Source organism: Lynx rufus, unplaced genomic scaffold, assembly GCF_022079265.1.
Source record: "Lynx rufus isolate CCGP_SWC_20201006 ecotype Redwood Valley unplaced genomic scaffold, mLynRuf1.p SCAF_7, whole genome shotgun sequence".
In the NCBI taxonomy this organism is placed as follows: domain Eukaryota; kingdom Metazoa; phylum Chordata; class Mammalia; order Carnivora; family Felidae; genus Lynx; species Lynx rufus.
In genome coordinates, this window is record NW_025814889.1 from 138302929 (window position 1) to 138315708 (window position 12780).

Genomic DNA, 12780 nt, shown 5'->3' on the forward strand with positions numbered 1-12780 from the left:
AACATAGGGTAGCTGGCCGCAGTGGCTGACTCGAGCCCTTGGCTGGGGGGACAAGACAGACAGAGACCCAGGGGCTGCTGCTGCCCCGGGGACTCGGTGTTAGTGTCACTACCTTTCAGGAAGCATATGTTCTGCTCTCTTCGCCACCCCCTCCGCCCCCCAATTTGCCCAAGACACTTGGGAGTGGGTTATAAAACACACAGGTGCCCCAGGAGGGTGCCCAGCAAGGCTGAAGGAGACCCTCCAGAGGGGGAGGGGTGGTTGTTTACCAATTAAGAAAGAAACAACCCCAAAAAGCTCTGGGCGGAATTTCAAATTGTCGGATTTCTAAGTAGCCAGCACCCCCCCGCCCCCCTCCAGCGTATTTCTTTCTTTCCTCCCCTCTCCCGGCCTGCTTTCCCTCTTTGTTGCCAAGCTCAGACGTCGCTGCTGAAACCCAGCCCAGCGCCCGCGAAGCCCGGAAACTTCCAGCTCCGCGACCGGGCGGAAAGTTGGGGTCGCAAGGCCAGGGTGACAGCGGCGCCCCAAGGGCCGGGCGCGGCGGGGACCCGGGGCGCCGCCCGTCGCGGCCTCGCTCCGCCCGGCCGCGCCGGGACCTCGGACAGTCCAGGGGCCGGACGTGAACTTGACCGCGCGGGGCTCCCCGGGACGACCCGGTAAGCGCGCCCGCTCCCCCGCCCTCGCCCCACCCCGTGCGCCGCGGCCGGCCGGGGTCCGAGCGCGCGGCCCGGGCTTCGGGGCTTCGGGGCTTCGGGGCTTCGGGGTGGGCGGCCCGGGGTGCAGGGGCCGGGTCTCGGGCCGGGAGGGGGCGCCGCGGCCGCCATGAGAGCGCACCGCCGAGCCCCGGCCCTCCAGCGCCCCGCGAAGTCTGCCCTCCCCGGCCTCCTCCCGAACAAAGCCTCGGAAGTTCGGGAGGGAATCTTCCCGACACGTTCCCTCCCGGGGGCTGCTGCGTCTGGGCGGCGGCCATCCAGGCTCTTAAAGGGGAAACAAGACCACTCGGGCTCTCTCCTCTGTTTCTTGCACACCCCCCCCCACTTTGGCTGAGGGAAGCAGGGGGGGGGCGGGGGGGTGCCACTGCACCTCTAAGGTGGTCACTCTCTCGGGCGGGGGCCTGCCCGGGGGGCTCCACGCTCGGATTAGGGCCAAGAAGAGGGACCCCCCAACAGTTCAGGGAAAACCTGCCCCATCCGGGCCGCAGCAGGAGCGGTCCTGGGGGCTCTGGGGGGACACTGCTCCCCACCCACCCCACTTCCCCCGGCAGCTTCCCTGCGGCCATGCCGGGGGGGCCCTCCTGAGCAGGACGCACCCGGCCACAAGGTCCCTGTCTGCTCTGCCTGGGGTGACTGTGCCAGGGCATCCGGAATGCCAAGCCACCATGACACAACATGGCAGCCGTGGTCGGGGCCTGTGGAGGAGAGGGAGCCCCGGGCCTGTGGGACCTTGTCCGCGGGGAGCAAGGGCGGGGACACGGGTGCCTCCTTCACCCGCTTTCCTTTGCCCACAGACCCAGGCCCAGCAGCCACTCCAGCCCATTTCTCCACACCTTTCCCCCTTTGCCTGAGACAGGCCTGTGAGTGTCCTGGTCCCTGGAGGGGGGGGCACCTACGGGATAGGGAAGCCCCCCCCCCCCACCGGGTTGCTGGCAGAACCTCGAAAGCTCCAGAGTTCTGCCTTGGGTCTGGGCCTGGATCTCTAAGATGCACTGAATGCCCCCCGACCGGAGCGGGGACTGCCTGCGTGGCCTTGCTCTAGACAGTGGCCAGGCTCCTGACCTTCTGGAGATCTCCATTCCCAGGGCTCCCGGAGCCCACAGTCCTCAGTGAGAGGCCCGCAGGGCAGTGGCTAGAGCACCCTTGCAGGAGCGAGGCCTGGGCCAGCTGGGGATTGGGCAGGTCACCACCCTCAGTGCCCCGGACATTCCAGCGGGGGCCTCCAAAGGGCAGCCTGCAGGGTTCAGGCAGGCCAGGTGGGGCCCAGTGGAGATTTTTCAGGGACCAAGGAACAGAGAACAGATCCCAGGCCTGCCAGTGGCTGCCAAGAGGGTAAAGGCCTAGGGTTCCAGAGCTGCAGACTCGTTAGGAGAAGAAAATCCATACTTGTGCATGGAATGCCCAAACTTTGAAAATATCACAGGACAGAAGAAATATATCCTTGGGTTGAACCCAGCCTGTGGACCCCCACTGTGCAACCCCTTGGACACATGAGCTGGTTAGTGGTAAAAGGAGGCAGATTGCCTAGTGACCCTAGTCCCAGCTCAAGCTCTGGCCAGGAAGCCCCATAGATCTGGGGAGCAGGGAGGGGAGGTGATCTGCACCCCACTTGCCCCACGTCTCAGGGAAGTCGTGGCCTCCGCATACTGAGTGCTCCAGACAACTGAGGCTGACGTTGCCCCCTTGGGCCCACGTTTGCTTAACTGAACTGATTTGAAGTTAAAAATCTCGCTTTGAATCAGGTAACAGGACTGCCCCGCCCCCACGTCCTCGGTGGAGCCTCCGTGCCCTCTCAGCCTGTGCCCACAGAGCTCGCTGTGTAGGACGCAGAAAGCAAATCTGAACTTGAACTTTCTTGCTGTCCCAAGCAGTACAGTCAACCTCCAGGTACGAAAACCTGGGCCTGTTGCTGCACAGCGGGCGGGCCGCAGAGAGGCGGGGCTGTGCCTCCAGCCCGGGGGCCCTGGGAGACTGACCTCGTCTCCCGGCATCCTCAACTTCCTCACTCATAAAATGGGCTCAGTACTGGCTGTGACTCAGTGGGATCGTGGGGAGGATGGCGATACCCGCGTGCACACTTAGCATGGTACCAGCCCACAGTAGGCACTCAGTATGCGTTCACTGCTCTATCGGACCGCAGTCCGGGTAGACCCTGCCGCTGGCTCCCCTCACAAACCACCTGCTTCTGGGGCCGCTCAGGACTCTGTCTCGCCATTTCATGTCAACCCTCAATTGCTTGCCTCTCCCCGCTTCCTTTGTTTCTTTTCTTATCCTCAAAGAAAGCATCGCTGAGCCTCTCCCCTGTGTCGACAGCCCTGTGCTGAGCACTGGGGATCGAGAGGTGAGTCTGATACACACAGTACCTTGAGAAGCTGCTGGAGGCTCTGTGCAGCTATGACACCGGGGTGAGGTTCTCTGGGCTAATTTCCCATCCAGACAGGGTGTTTCCTGCACAGTGCTCCTGCTGGCAGCCCTGCAGTCTTTGTTGAATGCCTCCAGAGACGAGCAGCTCACCACTTCCCCGGTGGTGTGTCTGCGGCAGCCTCGTTGGTATCCCCGAAACTTGACTGTTCGGACCGGGTGTAGACAGGACTACAGCAGTGGCTCTGGGTCTGAGGCGCCTGGTTTTACAGGGGGGGAGGGGGATACACACACCTGGTAAGAGGGTCCTAAAAAGTGGGTGAGGTGCTCGTCTTAGAAGGGACGGATGCGTGTTGTTACAAAACAGAGCCCCGTTTCCCGCTTTTGCCGGTAGCCTCCGTAGCAAGGAGAAGAAGACGACAGGGCTCTCTGAGCGGGACATTAACCAAACATAGTACAAAAAGCTGGTCGCTGCACTAAGGAAGCCGGGGAGCCAAGCGGAGGTGTCCGGAGGCCTCGGGTCGCCCGCCGGGACTCCGGCTGTACAACCTGCAGAGCTCAGTGTGAAGGGAACGCGTGCGGCCCTTGTTCAGAATGATCAAGAATTTCAAGATGGTGACAGCAGGGCATTAAACGAAGGGCGGGCCCTTCTGAGCACAGGGCCTTCCCTTTGTGACAGGTCACCAACTCGTGAGGCCGCCAGCGCTCCTTGAACGCGCTCCCGCCGCGAGCGGAGGCCGGAGAGGACCCCCAGGCGGTCCCTCCAAGGAGCGTGACTCCTCTCCTGCATTGCCTCTTCCTTCCATCACTGATGTTACATGCTAATTTTAGAGCATTTTGAATCCTCACCAAAGAAGAAAAATATTTTCAATCACCTGGAAAACCCCGCTCTCGGAAATAGCCAGTGGGAGCGCCTTCGGCAGCTTCCAACTTCCACAATTTGAAACAAAATTAGCATTTTAGCTTCTTCTGGTAATATGTATCATTTTATCTCCTGCTTGTTTCACTAAATATTTTATCACCGCCCCATTCCCAAGTCAGAAGATCTCATTCTTGCACCGGTTGATTGTTAATGACTAATATTCCGTTGGATACATCTTTTTTGACAACCCTTGTTATTGGATGCCGGCTATTTCCCGTTCTCTCTGGTATACACAGCACTTTGAGGAATGCCTGTGTGCACATTTCTGCCGATTTCCTAGGAGAGCAAAGGCTCTTAGGTCCCAGAAGTCTCTTGGGGGGGGGGGTCTCTGAAGTGCCTCCTTGGCCACGGTCTCCGGATGAGGACCCTGGGCCCAGGGAGCAGAGGCCCCGGCCCCAGAACTTCCTGCCTGGCCTATCGTGAGGACAGATTAATGATAATGAGGCGGAAGATGGCCCCTTATCCCACCGAACTGTGGACCGGGTTTCGGGGTCTGGGCTGCCTCGGTCACTAAGCCCGCCAGGCTGGGGATGCAATAAAATAAGGCTTAGCGGGGTGCCCTCTCTTGGGCAACACTCGGACATGGTGGCGTGGAAAAGCAGGAAGAAGGGGAGGAGGAGGGGCGTGGGGAGGAAAAGCAGAAGCCGGGAGGTGAGGTGAGAGCCCCCTTAGGAGAGGAGGGCTGTGCGGGGCAGCTGGTCACTTGGCCGAAGACTCCAGAGGGCAAGATGAGGTCTGCCAACCGCAGCCCAGCACGGCCCGCCACCGATGCGCAGCGGACGTTGTGTGGAGTGGATACGGAGGCGGGCTGCACCCCCAGCCTCGCTCAGAGGCGTCTGGACATGTGGGGGAGGAAGGGAGGTGGTGTATGAGTTTCCTATTGCTGCCGTAACAAAGGTCACCGATTTAGTGGCCTCCACGAAGGCAAGCTCATTATTGTGCAGCTGTGGAGGCTGGGAGTCCGCAATGACTCACGGGGCTAAAACCAAGGTGCTGGCAGGCTCGGTTCCTTCTGGAGCACCACCCCCCCCTCCCCCCCCGGGGAGAAACCTTGCCTCGGCCTTTTCTAGCCTCTAGAGGTGCCCACACTCCTTGGCTTCTGGCCCTTCCTCCATCTCCAGGGAGAGACTGCACCCCTCCTTCTCTGATCACCGTCGGGCCAGGGGCTCCATGTTCAAGCGTTTGTGTCATGACATCGGACCCAACCGGATAATCCAGGATCCAGGCCCTTAACTCGTCCACCCGCCCAGTGGATTTGGACTCTTCTGGGTTTGCTCCTGGGCTGAGTAAGCTCCTGCCAGAGGCCCTGTTATTGGCTCCCCCCTTGGCCTACCTCCAGGACAGAGGTTCTGGGAGCTCAGGCAGGTTCTCTGCTCAGCCAGGAGCTGCTTTGCCTCGCCTAAACCCCACAGGGCAGGCATCGTGGGCGCTATTATCCCCATTTCACAGGTGGGCAAACTGAGACCCGGCGAGGCTGGATGATGTGCTTAAGGCCACACAGCTGGCGGGGGACAGAGCTGACCCTCAGTAATGGCGGACCCTAAACCCAGGGCCCCACGGGGCCTGCCACCTGCCCCTAGGAATACAGCCTTCCCTGGCTCTCCCTTAACCACAGCCCTTGATTCTTTCCAGAAGGGCGGCAGGCCTTCCAGAACAGGCCCTTTTCCAGAACAGGCCGGCTGTTCTCAGGGACAGAAAGGCCACAGGGCGGCCCTTGGCAGGGGGCTCGTGTGAGCGCGAAGGGATGTGGGAGCCTCACCAGGCGGCGGGGCCTCACCGCGGCTTGCGTGTTGGTAGGCGAAGGTGTGGATAGCAGAAGACACGCTTGTCCCGGCCTGGAGGGCAGCCGCCCTGCCAGGTCCTGCTCCCCGCTGAGGGCCTTTGGGACGTCTCTTAACACAGAACCAGCACAGCACGTTGACCTGACCAATGCAGAGTTGCTCTGAATAAGGAAGTGAGGAAGAGAACGTTCCTGGCTCAGCATCTGAAGCTGGGCTGGCCCTCCATACACAAAGGCAGGCAAGGGCGTGCACCCCACGGCTGGGACTGTGCAGAGGGCACGGCCCGCCTTCCCTCCAAGCCACCCCCTGCAGCCGATCCCCCCACCCCCGGGGGCCTGAGCCTGGCACGGGAGGAGTTAAGCGGCTGCCGCGGGCACCTTGGCACACGGAGCTGCCCAGAATGTCCGGCTCCCCACCCCCACTGCTTTTCTTCCCTTTTTTTTTTGCCTTTTTCCTTCTTAATTAATCATACGCTGCTGCCCAATTTAAATATGGAAATGCCCAGGCCTGGCGATGCAATTATTCCCCAGGCCAGGCGGGCTGTCCGGCCCTGGGCTGCGGGGAGCATCGTGGCATCGCCTCCTTTCTGGTGTGTGTGAAATTATGTGCACAAAAGGCGTCTCCTTATCTGAGTGTGTGAACTAACTAAATAAATAAGGGCTTTTGTTTGTTTCCCGGCTCCTGCACATGACTGTTTTGACTAAAGCGCCCGTGTTGTCTGTGCCTTTATGGGGCTCCGGAGAGGGGCCGGGGGCGGGGGGCGGCCGCCGGGCATCTGGGCCTCTCCCTCCCCGGGCACCGCCGCGGCCCGCACCCCTCCCCGCACACACCCTCGCCGGAAAGTTCCCCTGCCCGGGCCGGGCTCCCAGGAGGCTGGCACGGTGCCAGGCTCGCCGCCGAGCGCGGGCAGCGGGGTGGGGCGAGCGGAGGCGGCGCCGAGGACGTGGCCGGGCGCCCCGGGCGCGAGCCGGACCGAGGCCCGGAAGGTGAGGGCACCCCCCCTCCGCCCCCGACACACACACTCCCACCCCACCGGGCGGGCGCAGGGTGGGCACGGGGCGGCGGTGGGGGTGGGGGGGGCGCCGATCGGGCCCGGAGCTGGAGAGCGGGCGGTGGGGGAGGGGAGGGCACAGAGCCGGGCAGTGCCAGGCGGCCGCCCGCCCTCCCTCCGGGCCGGGGCTCCGCGGGGAGGCCGCGCGTGCACGGGGGGCCAGGCGGGCCGTGGTGGTGGCCGGAGGAAGGCCGGCGGGGCGAGGCGGGGCCCGGGGCTGTCAAGGAGAAAAACATCCCAAGGCCTGCAATTTGCTGCCCTCAGCTTTTTTTTTTTTTTTTTTTTTTTTTCCTCCTGCTTGGGAGGGGAGGAAAAAAAAAAAAAAGCAGTGCTTCCTCTGGAGGCGGATGAAAAAGGATGCAGAATTTTAACCATCTCCTGCACCCGGTCCTTCCTCAGCAGGGTGTCCAGGCCCAGGCCGGGCACCGCGGCGTGGACCGAGGGCGGGTGGTGAGGGCGCCAGGTGCCCTTCTCTGCCAGACGCTGGAAAGCCCGCATCCTCTCCAGCCCGCATCCCCGTCCAGGAGCTGGGCCCAGGGCAGGGGGTGTGAGGACTGGAGGTCATGGGGCAGGTGGTGGGCCCCCGGCGGGAACAGCCGCCTCTGGTGCCACCGTCCCCTGCCCTCGGTGGCTTGGTGGGCTTTTCTCTGGGTGTCGCATGGCATGCCTCGGCACAGCGCTGGGGGGGGGGGTCGTGTCTTGGTTCTCCCTGACTTGGGGCCTTCGGCCGTTCTGGGATCCCCCGGCCTTTCTCGTGACCGATTTCTGTGCTTAAAAAATAATTTGGTAAGTTTTCCGGCGTCTGGCGGGGGCTCCACACACCGTACATTCAGGGCCGGACGTAAGGAATGAATTCTACATTGCGGAAGGTGATCTGGTCACCGGAGGGACAGCAGGGCAAGCCCCGGGTGCGGAAGGAGAGGCCTGTGCCCCTCGCGGGGCTGTGTGGGGAGCGGTCCCGGGAGCTTGGTGGGATGGTCCAGGGAGGCACAGGGCCTAGGGCCCATGAATATGTTTTAACTTTAATGTCCCTTAAAATCCGGAGAAAAAAATGACTGCGATCATAATGAGTAATATAATGATGAATTCAGTCATCTTTGTATACCAGTGCAGTCATGACATATAATTTTAATATGTATGGAGCAAGGGGCCTTGAGGCAGAAGCATTTGGGTCCCTGAAAGTCACGATGGGGCCCTAGGCTGGTCAGCCTGTCCCAGGACAAAGGGTCAGGGGTCTGGCTCCTGGGAGGCCTTTGGGGGCCATCTGGGTGCCCTGTGAATCTGGCTTCTCCGAAAGCCAGCCGGGACAGGTTGGCACAGCCAGCTGTGCAGAGGAGCCAGGGCCCTCGTGTGTGTGTGTGTGTGTGTGTGTGTGTGTGTGTGTGTTCCTATGCACACGTATGTGTTTTACAAAGGATTCCCACGCACGTCAGTGTGAAAGACCCGGTTCTGGAGACAGGTGAACCCAAGGCTGAGGTCAGACGTGGCCGTGAGAGCCTGGTGTTCCTGGCCGTGGGGTGAGGGGTTGTGACTCGGCCAGGAGCTATGGTGGCATCCCCCCCCCCCCACCCCCGGCCATTGTCTCCCTGGGAGAGAGGGGATTTGGAAGCCCACTCCCAGCCCAGCCCAGCTCTGTGCAGTAGACACAGAACACGAGCTGCAGACCGGGCCACATGCGTAATTTCACGTGGCTGAACACCCACCTTTTTTAAAAAGTAAAAGCAAACAGATGACATTCCCTTTAATGATACAACTTACTTTATCTAGTATATATTCGAAGGAGTATATTTCAGTGTGTAATTAATACGAAATTATTAATGAGTTTTTGCTTTTTTTCTTCTATGAAGTCTTTGAAATCCAGAGTGTATGATTCACATACATCTCCATTCAGACGGACTCCCTGACTTTCAGGGGCTTAGTGGTCACATGTGGCACGTGGTGAGGGACTACCGTATCGGGCAGTGCGGGTGTCGCAGGTCCCCAGGCCCACCACCATCCACCTCCGCACCCCAGAGTGGGGGAGACTGGTTTTTCTGCTTCTATTTTTTTTTTTTTTTTTTTTTTTTTTTTTTGCTGGTGGCCCTTCTTGGCCAGGGTCAAAGACGCTCGTGGTGTCTAGTCAGGTCCCCAGCATCCCCGAGAGCTGCAAGCTTCCAGGATGAGGGGAGGACTGCTGGGAAGGGTTTCTTCGGCCATGCTCCCAGACGCCAGGGGGACGGTACAAAGGGCTGGCTTCAGGGTACAATAGTGGGGCGGTTAGTCACAGTGCCGGGCAGCGGGCAGGCACACAGAGCTCCCTGTGTCTGTGCCTGGCCGGGCTGGGCCCTGCAGCCCGGTTTCCCCTCTCTGCCTTTTGTTTGCACCCCTCCCTACTCCCCGATTAACCCCCTGCTCCCCGTTGCCTACCTGGCTGCTTGGCTGGGGCATCCTTACTAAGCTCCGGTTTCCATCAGCCACCCTGGCCAGGGGCAGGCTCCTTCTGGAAGGAGAGCTCAGGCCCTGCACGGTTTCATTGGCATCTCTTGGGAGAGGGGCATCGGAAGAGCTCCGACGCTGTGGTTCTGCCGTGTTTGTGTGGTTTTTGCGTGAGTTAGAGCAGTTTTTGCGTGAGTTAGAGAGCCGTGCGTGCTGGCTCCCTACTTCAAGATCCCGTCAGCGTTTGAGAGGGTGCCTTGTGCGAGGGGCTGTGCATTGCCGGAAACAATGAAAAGCCAAAACTGTGAAGAATTAAGGAGTGGCCCCGAAGCGTGTGCCCGCACAGCACATTTCAAGGCGAACAGACTGATATAAATATTTTAATCCTGTGCAGAGATGATGGATAAGATAAAATAAATTAGTCATGTCCCAGCCCTGTCTGGGGACACTTGGAAAGCGGGACTTCGGCTAGCATTTGGTCCTTAGCACTGACAACTAAAATCTCCCTGCTAGCTTGCGATCCTGGCGACCCTGGGATGGAATTAGCTGTTTGTTGTGATTTGACAGTTAAATTATTAACATGTGGGGAAGGTAACTGCCCTGCAAAAGGTATAAAATGCAGTTAGCAGTCTCTCTCTCTCTCTCTGTCTCTTTTTAATTAAAAATTATCTGTGCAGAAATTCTGCACCCTGGGTTTTCTTTGCTAAAGTAAAGTGGCATGTGTTTTCATTTTAGAAGGCAGGGATGGTTTGCTGTGCCCTGGGTGAGGAGAAGGAAAAGAAAGGGTCTTTTGAAAATGTGCCCATCTACTCCCCGCTTAAAAATTCCAAGCGCCAGACGGTTTCCTTGGAGGAAAGAAGTGTCTCCGATGCATTTATCTTACCTGTTGATTACATGGCATAATTACTTTTCACAAGAATTTAATCCCTGTCCGAAACCGAAGGCGTCTGTGGAATGTGAACGGCCTAGGTGTGCCTGGCCCACAAGAGGTTGACATCTCGGTGTTAACAATCACCGCGTGCCAATCCCGGGCCCAGTCCGCTGTCCGGACGGCACAGGGTCCATGTGCCGTAGCCCGTCCCACGACTGCCTTTCGAAGTGATGCAAGACATATGTTCGGCTCACATCATTTTGTTCTGATTTATTTTAAACCCCTTCAGATGATTTTAGCACAAAGAGTGGTATATCTTCCTTGCATTCGGAGAGCCATTGGATTTTCAAGCTGGAGTACGATTTTTTTTTTTTTTAATTTTCTCAAAAATCCAAATTTAGCACTTGCCTTTTAGAGTAGAAAACGGCATGCTGGTTCGTCTTTTAACTCACCGCGAAAGAGAGATACTTCAGATCAAATCCGTTTGATTTGTTCATTCGTTCCCACCCATTGTTGTCAAGGGGCTGAAAGTGGCCCACTTTTACAAAATAACATAAGGAAAAAGGCGTGCTCCCACCCAGCCTCATGAGTGCTTGTGGGGTGGACTCCAGCCCCAGAGGAGTCACAGACGCGTCTGGGAGCCGAGATCCTTCCCCGGGGGCGTGTGGCCCTGGGCTCCCACTCGTCCTTGCGCAAAAGACAGTCCTCGCCTGGATGAGCACCGCACACCTGGGCCGGCCACTTCTCGGCGCTCCCCGCATCTCTCAAGTGATAAACAGACCCTCTGCAAATACCATTCTTTTAAAACCAACCCGACAAAATCTTCCCTAATTGCAGTTCTGCCCTGGACCACCTCCAGAAATGGAGGGGAAAAAAAAAAAGGACTAACGGGAAATACAGTCGATCCCCGGGGAAAACGGCTCGCCTGCGGGAAGGTGCCCAGACCAGGTGTGGAAGCCGCTATGGACACCTTGGGAGACTCAAAGCCTCAGCTCCAGTCCTGGGGCTCTTCACTTCTCTGAGCCTGCTCCCCAGATTTAAAACGGGAAGCGCAGTGTCCACCCGCGCCCCGTGTCAAGGGCTGTTGCAGAAATACTCCCACGGCAGAGCCAGTATCTGCACGGCCAAGCTGCTGCCCGGTTTCATTTTCTATTTGCGAGTGTTTTTCCAAAGGGCGAAGTGCTAGAAACACGTGAATGGCCATTATCATCGTAGTAACTTGTCCGGCAACATCCGACTCTTACTGTTTACGTTACACTCGTAAATACTTAGCAGTCATTCACTCCATTCTTCCAATGAGGTCTGTCTACCTGACTTACAATGAGTGTCATCTGATCAGTAACATGATCCTTTTCTGCGGATGAAAGCAATTGACGCTCATCGTAGAAAATTTGGATAGTACAGAAAAACGCGTGTAAGGGAAAACTTGTTCATCCCGGACTCCACCAAAGCCCTGCGCATGCTTCCAGGATTTCCTTCCAGGCTTGGATTAACCCCATGACTTCGGTGCTGGGCCCTCCTGCCCTCTGTATTCTCGTTCTTCAGGGCCAGCTCCTTCCTCGCCCACAAGCCGCCTCCTTCAGGCAGGCCCCGCCAGGCCCTGGTGTTCTGGAGAGGACCTCGGGCTCCACGGCACCCAGCCTTCTTTCCCCCGTGCTCCGCGAACCATGTCAGGGCAGGCCAGACAAACCGCCACTGTGGCCCCATGGCAGAGCCCCGGCTGACTCAGGGCGTTGGAGGAAAGGGTAGAGTGGCACGAAACACAGCCCCTTGCGAGGCCCGAGCCTTCTCCTCTGGGCAGGACAGGGCAAGGGGGCGGCAGGGCAGCAGGCACCTGGCAGCTTTGGTGGAGGGGGTGAAAAGCGGGCCTGAGGTCCGGATTCTTGGCAAAGAGAGCTGCGTGAGCCAAATTACTTCTTAGACACGCAAAGTTTCGTCAGAACTGTTGAGATAATGTTTCCAAGGTGTTCAGCTTTACGGTCCTGACTTAAACCCACCTCGAGGCTGGGGGTTCATGCCGAGTGGCTTGGTAGGGCAGAAATAGGCCAGCCTGCAGCGCGAGGGCACAATTCGCAAACACCGTGTTGGAATCAGGTGCGTGCCTCGGCTGGTCTCGCAGATCCGTCAGGCCTCTGGAGGGGGACAGACTGATTCCCTACCAAATTGCTTTCTGGAGCAACTGTGATCTGGAGGGCATTCTAGAATTTCCAACTTCGTTTCTTTTTAAAAAAATTTTTTTTTAATGTTTATTTTTATTTTTGAGAGAGACAGACACAGAATGCGAGGGGGTTAGGGGCAGAGAGAGAGGGAGACACAGAATCCGAAGCAGGCTCCAGGCTCCGAGCTGTCGGCACAGAGCCCGACGCGGGGCTCGAACTCACGAGCTGTGAGATCATGACCTGAGCCGAAGTCGGACACTCAACCGACTGAGCCACCCAGGCGCCCCTCCAAGTTCATTTCTGATAGGATAGATGGAGTCTAACCCCCCCTTAGAATAATGTAGTTTTCCAGCCCCCTAAGATCAGACCATTAGAGATTTATTAGTAACCCACATTGCAGACAGCCTGCACAGGCAAGGCCATCGGGGGTAGTGTGAGTTACAGCAGAGAAATATTAGCAAGAACTAAAATTTGGAATAACAGGGACCCGTGGGGTGAATTATCACG

General features: G+C 58.3%; 1 long non-coding RNA gene across 1 annotated transcript; it reads left to right on the forward strand.

The window, feature by feature from the left end:
* The first annotated feature begins 435 nt into the window (after window positions 1-435).
* LOC124502311 (uncharacterized) lies at window positions 436-6449 on the forward strand. The gene is made up of 2 exons (XR_006959897.1): window positions 436-656; window positions 2456-6449. It is a non-coding gene; the product is annotated as an uncharacterized LOC124502311 (long non-coding RNA).
* The last annotated feature ends 6331 nt before the right edge of the window (window positions 6450-12780 follow it).